The 10,000-nt window shown below is 46.0% G+C and overlaps 1 protein-coding gene across 1 annotated transcript in view; it reads right to left on the reverse strand.

The window, feature by feature from the left end:
- Window positions 1-9,283: 9,283 nt before the first annotated feature.
- LOC308146873 (uncharacterized protein) overlaps window positions 9,284-10,000 on the reverse strand; it is a 9,619-nt gene continuing 8,902 nt past the window's right edge. Inside the window, exon 6 of the mRNA XM_080518838.1 lies at window positions 9,284-10,000. This exon is cut by the window's right edge and continues 655 nt beyond it. The gene's annotated coding sequence lies outside the window, so the exon portion shown is untranslated.

Genomic DNA, 10,000 nt, shown 5'->3' on the forward strand with positions numbered 1-10,000 from the left:
TTTATTTTAGCTTCTCAGCACAGTTTGTGAAACTCTCTCTTCTCGCTCTCTCTCTTCTCACTCTCTCTCTTCTCACTCTCTCTCTTCTCGCTCTCTCTCTTCTCGCTCTCTCTCTTCTCACTCTCTCTCTTCTCGCTCTCTCTCTTCTCGCTCTCTCTCTTCTCGCTCTCTCTCTTCTCACTCTCTCTCTTCTCGCTCTCTCTCTTCTCGCTCTCTCTCTTCTCACTCTCTCTCTTCTCGCTCTCTCTCTTCTCGCTCTCTGCTGCCTCTCAGAACCTGGTCGATCATCGCTCTGGCTCTGGCTCCTCTCTCTCGCTCCTCTCTCTCGCTCCTCTCTCTCGCTCCTCTCTCTCGCTCCTCTCTCTCATTCCTCTCTCTCATTCCTCTCTCTCGCTCCTCTCTCTCGCTCCTCTCTCTCGCTCCGTTCTTTGAACAGCTGGCCTCGCTCTCTCTGCTCTCTCTCTAGCTGCCTTCTCCCTCTACTCTCTCTTTCTACGCTCTATCTCTCTCTCTGCTCTCTCTCTCTCTCTATGCTCTATCTCTCTGCTCTCTCTCTCTATGCTCTCTCTCTCTATGCTCTCTCTCATCTCTCTGTCTTTTCTCTCTCCACTCTCTATATCTCCGCTCTCTCACTTGCTGCTATCTCTCTTTCCACTCTCTCTCCCTCTGCTCTCTGTGCTGTCTGTCCCTCTCCTCTCTCTCACACACTAAGAGACACACACACACGCATGAAGACACACACACACACATGAAGACACACACTATGACCCACACACTAAGAGACACACACACACATGAAGAAACACAATAAGAGACACACACATGAAGACACACACTAAGAGACACAATCACATGAAGACACACACTAAGAGACACAATCACATGAGGACACACACTAAGAGACACAATCACATGAAGACACACACTAAGAGACACAATCACATGAAGACACACACACATGAAGACACACACTAAGAGACACAATCACATGAAGACACACACTAAGAGACACAATCACATGAAGACACACACTAAGAGACACACACTAAGAGACACAATCACATGAAGACACACACTAAGACACAATCACATGAAGATACACACTAAGAGACACATACTGAGAGACACACACATGAAGACACACACTAAGAGACACACACACACACATGAAGACACACACTATGACCCACACACTAAGAGACACACACACGCATGAAGAAACACAATAAGAGACACACACATGAAGACACACACTAAGAGACACAATCACATGAAGACACACACTAAGAGACACAATCACATGAGGACACACACTAAGAGACACAATCACATGAAGACACACACTAAGAGACACATACTGAGAGACACAATCACATGAAGACACACACTAAGAGACACAATCACATGAAGACACACACTAAGAGACACAATCACATGAAGACACACACTAAGAGACACAATCACATGAAGACACACACTAAGAGACACACACTAAGAGACACAATCACATGAAGACACACACTAAGACACAATCACATGAAGATACACACTAAGAGACACATACTGAGAGACACACACATGAAGACACACACTAAGAGACACACACACACACATGAAGACACACACTATGACCCACACACTAAGAGACACACACACGCATGAAGAAACACAATAAGAGACACACACATGAAGACACACACTAAGAGACACAATCACATGAAGACACACACTAAGAGACACAATCACATGAAGACACACACTAAGAGACACAATCACATGAAGACACACACTAAGAGACACAATCACATGAAGACACACACTAAGAGACACAATCACATGAAGACACACACTAAGAGACACACACTAAGAGACACAATCACATGAAGACACACACTAAGAGACACAATCACATGAAGACACACACTAAGAGACACAATCACATGAAGACACACACTAAGAGACACAATCACATGAAGACACACACTAAGAGACACACACTAAGAGACACAATCACATGAAGACACACACTAAGACACAATCACATGAAGATACACACTAAGAGACACACACTAAGAGACACATACTGAGAGACACACACATGAAGACACACACATGAAGACACACACTATGATCCACATGCAAAGAGACACACACACACTAAGACACACACTAAGACACACACTAAGAGACACACACACACATGAAGACACACACTATGACCCACACACTAAGAGACACACACACACACACACACACACACACTCTTTCTTTGTACATAGTGTTGTTGTTTAATAGATTGGATCTCCGTTAGATGATGTTTGATACTTGGATGTGTTGATTTATGAATTAATACATTTATGTTAAACGCAAATAAACACCTGTAATTGATTGAAGTGGTGAATTGATTGATTCCTGGTAATTAATGTGTATTTATTGTTGACAATCACTGGTTTGTAACAGTCTGTGCTCCAACCTCACACCTTCACTGTTATTTAACTTATATGTTGCACAGGAATATAAACTAACTTAAAGAACCTTTTTACAAACGAGACTGATGTTTCCAGTTTAGCTGGTGGTGCGCCATTTAATTATTATTTGATAAATAATCAATTTATTCAAATCAATAATGTTTCATAAATAAATACTTTTTGATCATTTAATTAACTTTTAAGTAATTACTCAATTACTTTAAGAGTTGTTAATGAGTAAATGACAGTTTACTTCCATTAATAATTTCAATTGTTCATAAATGACTTCCAGTTACTTTCAGTAATCTATTACTTTCAGTAATGTAACGCTCACAACCAACCATACATCCCAACACGGTGAAGTGCAGGAAGGACGCCAGGGTGACAGTGAATAAAGGACTTGTTAAAGCTCAGAAGTGTCCCAGCAGCAGGAGGAAACACTGCGCTGTGTCGTCTGAGCAGAGTTTTCATGATATTCCATCGATTGAAATGCTTTGAAGTTGAAGTGCTGAGTGGGAGAGCTGCTAATGAAGCTGGTGGGCAGCGGCCCTCCTACCTGAGGACACAGTGACGGCTCTTCTCTCAGCCTTCTGCAGGCCAGCTGTGTGCATGAACACGTCCTGCAACTTGTGCAGGAAAACACACATTCAGAGAGCAAGTGTGGGAATCCTTTGTCTGTGAAGTTCCAGCAAGGAGTTCATTTAGTGATCGACATGGTGGAGGGATTTCACTGGTATAGCACTGTTGACCACATTCACCCGTTCACACACACACACACACACACACACACACACAGAGCAATCATAATTTTTCAATTTTCCAAACTCCATTTTACGCTACAGTAATTTCATGGAGATTTTAAATATACTAGTTTGCGTTTTCTTACTGTAACCCAGTGCTTCTCAAATGGGGGGGCGAGCCCCCCTGGGGGGGGCGTGGTGGGGTGTCAGGGGGGGGCGTGAGGCAGGCGCAACTTTCAGTATTAGTGTCTTTATTCATGCTTGAACGATTAAAAAAAAGGGCCTCCAGCTCATTTTATTCATTTATTTTGATAATCAGGCGATTGTATGCAGAATGCTGGTGCAGCAACTCATACAGTGGTTTATACAGATAAATAAATACATATTATCAGGTTCTCAATGGTAGTACAATTCGGGGGGGGGGGGCTGAAAACATTTTTGTCCTCTGGGGGGGGCGTGACAGAACCACTGCTGTAACCTATTTAACTTATTACATTCACGTCTATGAGACAGGGCTGTATGAATGGAAGTGTGGTTGATGTTTTCATGTTTTCCATCTCTCTATCATGGGGATCTGGGAGGTTGTGATTGGCAGTTAGCCCAAAGCCATTCCAGAATTCCCCCAAGGCCAGATTTGAGGGTGAAGCATGCAATGATGAAAGGGTGATGGAGCTGTGATGGTGTGCTCTTCCCTCCGGCACTGCCTCGCGCTCCTGCTATAGGAGGTTTCTCATGTCAACAACCTGGACGTCAGAACCCCTGATCGTAGAGTGCTTGATGTTTCGTCCAGACCTTGGCATGACGGCACCTTTCAGCCTGTGTTGGTCCAATTCCCTGGATCAGTGGTTGCACCAGCTGAAGCCCCTTATTGGTAGGTCCTCTGTCGCCTGAAGGCTTCCTGTAAAACATGACTTGTTGCTTGTTGGCAATCTTTCAGTGTTCCTCTCTTGCAGTCCGCCGTCTCTTGGAATGTGGAGTGTCCAGGGACTCGTCTTCCAGAAGTTCCAGTCTCGTCCCGGCCTTCAGCCAAACACTCTCATGAGTTTCCATCCTTGAGCACACGAGTCCCATCTACTATGACTCCAGTGAAATGCAGTGAGTGTTTGGAAGTTGACTTCTTGTACATGGATGGTGGATCTTTTCATTCCAGCATCAGATGAGTCTGGAACATGTTGAGGTGTTGTAGAAGTTGAAGGAGTTCCTGAGGCTCGTCTATGGCAGGAGCTCTGGAGGAGGTGATGGAGGAGGTGATGGCTGCTCCTCCAGCTGGAGGAGGTGATGGCTGCTCCTCCAGCTGGAGGAGGTGATGGAGGAGATGATGGGTGTTCCTCCAACTGGAGGAGGTGATGGAGGAGATGATGGGTGTTCCTCCAGCTGGAGGAGGTGATGGCTGCTCCTCCAGCTGGAGGAGGTGATGGAGGAGGTGATGGCTGCTCCTCCAGCTGGAGGAGGTGATGGAGGAGATGATGGGTGTTCCTCCAACTGGAGGAGGTGATGGAGGAGATGATGGGTGTTCCTCCAGCTGGAGGAGGTGATGGCTGCTCCTCCAGCTGGAGGAGGTGATGGAGGAGGGGATGGCTGCTCCTCCATCTGGAGGAGGTGATGGCTGCTCCTCCAGCTGGAGTCTCTTCTACTGCATTGGTTCATCTTGTCACGTCACAATGGAGTAGAGGTCTTCTTCACTGGTCTGACTCCAGTTGTCCAGGGTGACGCCATGTTGACTGGTCTGACTCCAGTTGTCCACGGTGACGCCATGTTGACTGGTCTGACTCCAGTTGTCCACGTTGACGCCATGTTGACTGGTCTGACTCCAGTTGTCCAGGGTGACGCCATGTTGACTGGTCTGACTCCAGTTGTCCAGGGTGACGCCATGTTGACTGGTCTGACTCCAGTTGTCCAGGGTGACGCCATGTTGACTGGTCTGACTCCAGTTGTCCAGGGTGACGCCATGTTGACTGGTCTGACTCCAGTTGTCCAGGGTGACGCCATGTTGACTGGTCTGACTCCAGTTGTCCAGGGTGATGCCATGTTGACTGGTCTGACTCCAGTTGTCCACGGTGACGCCATGTTGACTGGTCTGACTCCAGTTGTCCAGGGTGACGCCATGTTGACTGGTCTGACTCCAGTTGTCCAGGGTGATGCCATGTTGACTGGTCTGACTCCAGTTGTCCACGTTGACGCCATGTTGACTGGTCTGACTCCAGTTGTCCAGGGTGACGCCATGTTGACTGGTCTGACTCCAGTTGTCCAGGGTGACGCCATGTTGACTGGTCTGACTCCAGTTGTCCAGGGTGATGCCATGTTGACTGGTCTGACTCCAGTTGTCCACGGTGACGCCATGTTGACTGGTCTGACTCCAGTTGTCCAGGGTGACGCCATGTTGACTGGTCTGACTCCAGTTGTCCAGGGTGACGCCATGTTGACTGGTCTGACTCCAGTTGTCCACGGTGACGCCATGTTGACTGGTCTGACTCCAGTTGTCCAGGGTGACGCCATGTTGACTGGTCTGACTCCAGTTGTCCACGGTGACGCCATGTTGACTGGTCTGACTCCTGTTGTCCACGGTGACGCCATGTTGACTGGTCTGACTCCAGTTGTCCAGGGTGACGCCATGTTGACTGGTCTGACTCCAGTTGTCCACGGTGACGCCATGTTGACTGGTCTGACTCCTGTTGTCCACGGTGACGCCATGTTGACTGGTCTGACTCCAGTTGTCCAGGGTGACGCCATGTTGACTGGTCTGACTCCAGTTGTCCACGGTGACGCCATGTTGACTGGTCTGACTCCAGTTGTCCACGGTGACGCCATGTTGACTGGTCTGACTCCAGTTGTCCACGTTGACGCCATGTTGACTGGTCTGACTCCAGTTGTCCAGGGTGACGCCATGTTGACTGGTCTGACTCCAGTTGTCCAGGGTGACGCCATGTTGACTGGTCTGACTCCAGTTGTCCACGGTGACGCCATGTTGACTGGTCTGACTCCTGTTGTCCACGGTGACGCCATGTTGACTGGTCTGACTCCTGTTGTCCAGGGTGACGCCATGTTGACTGGTCTGAGTCCAGTTGTCCACGGTGACGCCATGTTGACTGGTCTGACTCCAGTTGTCCACGGTGATGCCATGTTGACTGGTCTGACTCCAGTTGTCCACGGTGATGCCATGTTGACTGGTCTGACTCCTGTTGTCCACGGTGACGCCATGTTGACTGGTCTGACTCCTGTTGTCCACGGTGACGCCATGTTGACTGGTCTGACTCCTGTTGTCCAGGGTGACGCCATGTTGACTGGTCTGACTCCTGTTGTCCAGGGTGACGCCATGTTGACTGGTCTGACTCCAGTTGTCCACGGTGATGCCATGTTGACTGGTCTGACTCCAGTTGTCCAGGGTGACGCCATATTGACTGGTCTGTTGACGTGTTCATGGACTCAGCACAGATCTTCATCCCTGTACTTGTTCACAATCAGTCTGACTCTGGATATTGACCCAGACTCCAGTGACTGAAGTGTTCCTCCTCCTCCTCACACATCCTGTATCTGAAGGCCAGATCCCCCCCCCCCCCACCAGTGAGAGGTTTCTGTATGTTGACTGGGTTGTTTCTGGCTTCATACATCAATTCAGATGTTCCCACCAGATCTGGAAGTTGAAGTTGGCAAGAATTTATAAATAAGGCCTCATTGTGGTCCTGGAAGCCTTCTGAACCAGTCTGATGACTCTTTTCTGGAGGCACGACGGCTGAGTGACGACCTGTTGGTGTTAAATATGGTCAATTCACTGAACAATATAGAATATGTAGTCCTGTTGTTTATGCTGAGCTGAGGACTGAAGAACTTTGGGGTATTTTGGATGTGAAGTGTTCCAGGTCAGTCATCACATTTATCCAGGAGGTTAGAATCAGGTACCACAGCAGCTCTGGTACGCTGGGCCAGTTGTTGTACAGCTTGTAGGGCCTCCACAGGGGTCCGCTGAAGACGAGCACCTTGCCTTCTGAACAACAGACTATAGAGCATCTTCCTCCCAATAACTGTTGTATCCTCAGCTGAATTTAAAATCCACCCAAATGTATAAATTGAGAAAGGTATTCTGAAAGCCACGTTGAAAAACGGGTTTTCTTCGTGTCAAACACAAACCTTTGTTTCCTGCTGTGTCACACAACGAACGCCAACGGGAACACAGCAGCTTTGCAGAAGTTGCTGGATTCTCATTATCGCCTCTGTGAGTGTTGAGCTGTGGGAAGCAGCTCAACGTCTACTGAGTCTGTTTCCTCCGCAGTGCTGACGGTTGCCATGACAACGTAGGTACACAGTGAGAGGGGGAGGAGCTTGCCTCACAGTGGGACCGTCGGCCGTGACTTTGCAATGCGTTCTTCTGCTGCACTCCGACTTTACCACATGCAAGTCGCTCTTCTGAAGGCGTGTGCTGAGGATTTCAAAGTAATGGAAAACTTGAGCTTTAAAAGTAGAATAAAACATAAATACGAGTTACGATGTATTCCATCCGCAAGGACTGCATCACTTCCTGTCCTCAGCAAGACAACAGAAGAACAAAGTCCACAAATCAATTTAATGGTCAAAAGCACTTGTAAGTTCTAAACCATCACTGGTAATCGTCACATTTCAAAACTCAACTCAACTGTTTTGGTTTTGTAAAACGTTCACATTGACATGTTTTGATGATAAACACTGGAGTTTGTCTGCCGGTCCACTGGTTTGTGCTTTAATTATAGAACGGAGACTTCTGGTGTGAGCATTCAGGCTCTTTCCAGGCGTAAGTTCATCATATGGCTCCACTCATTATGTAAGAGACGTCTCCACATGTGATCCAGGTGACGGGGGAATAAATGTACACTTTGTGGGACAAATGCTGGTGAATTTAAGAGATTGACCATTTTCATGGCGCACATTTTTCTGGGGAACTTCAGATTTGAGGCGTGAAGAGGCGGAGCTGCAACAGAGTTCAGTTCCAGCTGAGCAGACAAAGAGCTGTTCCCTCCTAGTGAATGGTCATGGCTGGTCTACGGTGTGTGAGTGTAAGAGTAGGGGGGGTGGATAAAATTTGAATTTGCATGTAACAGGTTTAAATTGACCTTATTTATATACAAATCACATATATAATATCATTTTTTGACTTTCAGGTTGCTACTGCCTGCTACTGGCCATATAAGGAAAACCGCGTTTTGGGCGAATTTCTCGAATTTTGCCACTTTTGACAAGTTTTGTGATTTAATGGCTCAACAGTAACGTATCATATATTACATTCACACATTTGTCATGCTACTCAATGTTTTATTTGTTTATTTTAGGTAGTCTGAGACAAGATGGCTGCCAGTAGTACCTCCACTATTGGTATTGTTACGAAGAGAACAATGCTAACACCAGAACAATTTGGCAACAACCTCAAGATAGTTTTGGGGAAAACAACTGACAGATCCACTGTTACCTTGACAGAATTCCGTGCCGCGATGGAAAGACTGTCTGTTCAGCCATTATAATCATTAATAATGTGCATGCTATTGATTTTTTTTTGGTGTGTTCTAGTATAAACCATACCTTTTAGTTCATAAATAAACAAAATAAAACAAGTAATCACTATATTTGTACACAATGTTGAGACAGAGTCATTGTCCATTATCATATATAGCTGAAAAAAGCGTGCAAAAGTGTGATATACGCAGTACATCAAAACATGCCAGTAGCAGGCAGTAGCAGAACCAAAATTGAAAATGCAGGTTACTTGTGTGTTTTATATATAAATAAGGTCAAAATAAACCTGTTACACGAAGGTTTTTGGGAAAAAAGGTCATTTATCCACCCCCCCCTAGTAAGAGCAGCGGGTCTCACATTCAGATGATGAATTGTATGATGTGAATAAGCGGGCCCTGCCAAGGCTCCTTCTGACAGAGCTGATGAAGAAGTCAACCCCCAACCACCTCATAAGTTCACTCAATAAAACCTTACGTTTTCCCAGGTGGACTTTCTAATCTGCAGAAAAACTGGAGCTGAGAGTTCAGGTTCTTGTCAAAATACAATCTAGTTTTATTGAACATCTACGACTTCATTAAACACAACAGTGAACAAACATCCAGAAAATGAGACGTGAGGTGAAAGATGAGCGATGCAGCAGGCGAGAAGAGGGAAACGCTTTCAAGAGTTCATGTGACCAGGTCATAAAGTACAATCTCAGTGAACAAATTCCCGACAACATACAAACATACAAAAACATTGTCATCAACACATCAGGGAAGCAAAAATGGCTTCTTTTCCCATTGGATTCAGTTTTCTATAAGTCGCATGACTGATTGTCAAGCTTGTGTTCTTAAACAATACTGGATTTCTAACAAACACACACAATGATAAACATTTAAAAGCAAATCCATTATGTTACAACTGTGAAATAGTTTGTTTTGTTTATCATTTCAACATAATTACAGTAATTCCCACTAAAGCTTCGTTTCCCTTTGAGGTCAGCATATTTGACAAAAAACCAACAAACAAACACCAGTGTGTCTGGGAAAAGAGGAGAAGGAACAACCTGCTTCTGAATCTGCCTGCATCCAGTTTATTAATACATGCAATCCAGTTGATACGCCAGCAGATGCAGAGTAAATCATAGAAATGAAAGGAGCTATATCTGATCCTGCTATTGCTTTAATAATTGGGTCAAGCTCTATTTCTGCAGCGAGTCCCTGCATTCCTGAAGTGTTTTCCTCGGAGAAAAGGAGCCGAGGCCAAGGAGGTGACAACAGTGCGGAGGACAGAGGTCTCTCTCAAATGGACGGTTTAATCGCTGCGTTCAAT

The sequence above is a fragment of the Blennius ocellaris genome (genome assembly GCF_963422515.1).
Source record: "Blennius ocellaris genome assembly, chromosome: 23".
NCBI lineage: Eukaryota > Metazoa > Chordata > Actinopteri > Blenniiformes > Blenniidae > Blennius > Blennius ocellaris.